Here is a 1,991-nt window from a genome sequence, read left to right on the forward strand (position 1 = left end):
ATTGTTTTGTTTTGTTGTTGTTATTATTATCATCATCATCGATACGATTGCCATTACCATCATTATCATTATTATTATTATATTGAATGAATAGTGAGAGAAAATAATAATAATAATAATAAGATGCAGAAAAAAAAAAAATTGCCGTTTTTTTTAAATTTTGGCCCTGAAAAATATTATGTAGAAAAGTGGGACCCATTCAGCTAATTTGGGTGAAAGCCAGAGAAAACGGCGATGGAATAAAAAGAAGATGAAAAAAATTAAAAATATCAAATTTCATATAAATTGATTGAAATTTTTAGAGTTAAGTGTAATAAAAAAAAAAAATTTTATCTCAAAGCCCGCCAAACCGCCTTTTTTTTTAAAATTCGTTACCAACCTTTTAAAATAAAAAAAATCTTATCTCCGCGAAAAGTTTTTAATCCCTCCAATAATAAAAATTAAGTAAAAATTTTGTCTTACCTTAAATCTCACTTCGATATTTCTCCTTCCACGTTTTCTTTTTCCCCGAAAAAAATTTTCCTTTTTTTTTTGGGGGAAATCACTGTTTACGAATGCTGTAGGAATGAGTCTGTAAAAAAAATTATTATTATTATTATTATCGGTTGAGTTTTCAATTTCTTCGACGAAAAATTACGACATGTTTTATTACACATAAAAAACCTAAAAATATTGGCAACACTGACTAAAAAAAAAAAAAAAAAAACGGAGAAAAAAGATGATTTGTAAATTAGATTTGGTTGTTGAGTTTTTATATTTGTTGTTGTTGTTGTGTTTTGATTTGGTTGTTTGATTGTTTTGACTTAACGAAAATTTATATAAATGTGAAAATTTTTTTCTTAAATTATTTACGGAATACGCCGCGTTATTCGAAAAGGTGTGAAAAAATTACTTTTTTTTAAAAAATAAAATGTTAATAATTAAAATTAAAAAAAAAAAATTATTATTATTATTATTATTTATTTAGCAGACGACTATCATTTTTATAATTTTATTATTTCGTCCGTGTTACGTAATATAAATATATATATATATATATATATATATATATATATTTTTTATTATTTCCATTTTAATTGAGTGTAAATGGACTCGCGTTGAAAAATATAAAAAAAATTTTTGGAAAGTGGCCTAAAATTTTGTTTAACCGGAAAAAATAAAAAAAATAAAAAAAATTTTAATGTCGATATATTATTATTATTATCATCGTCGTTATTTGTTTTTTCCCCTGCAGATTTTTAATTTAAAAGAAAAGAAAAGTATTATTATTAATATTTGTATTACAATCGAAACGAATAAATGAAAAAAAATATATGCAAATTTCCAGTTTTCCAAACCGGAAGTTAATATAAGTTTTAACAAAAATGGAATCGATGCGAGTAAAATTTGTAATAATAAGAAATTTTAAAATAACAAAAATATTATTATTATTATTATTATTATTATTATTAAAATGTTAACAATACGTTAAAGAAGGATTTGAAATAACAACAACAACAACAGCAATAAAAACAAAAACGGTTAAAAAACTAAGACGAAGACGACGAAGACGACGACGACGACGTCGACGTCGTCGTCGTCGACGCTTGCATCTATTTCTAGTATGCCAACATGTCTAATGCGTTCTAACTCGTGGAGGTCATTCAATTACAACATTCATAGTCTTTTCTGTCATGTTGATTTTGTTTTTTTTTTTTTGTTTTGGCATTGCCAGGATCATTGTCCGAAGTTTTTTTTGAATTCTAATTTAATCTTAAAATAATTTTTTTTTTCTTCCCTTTTTATTAACGGTCGAAAAAAAAAAATTTTAGACAAACATACAAGTAATAATGTAAAGTTTAAAATTTATGTTTTGTTTGCCTTTTTTGCACGCGATTTAATTTTTAATAAAAAAAAAGAAACTTTTACGGTTGGTATTAATAATAATAATAATAATAATAATAATAATAATAATAATAATAATAATAATAATAATAATAATAATAGTAAAG

The sequence above is a fragment of the Pediculus humanus genome, genomic scaffold, assembly GCF_000006295.1.
Source record: "Pediculus humanus corporis 1103172107408 genomic scaffold, whole genome shotgun sequence".
Classification (NCBI taxonomy): domain Eukaryota; kingdom Metazoa; phylum Arthropoda; class Insecta; order Psocodea; family Pediculidae; genus Pediculus; species Pediculus humanus.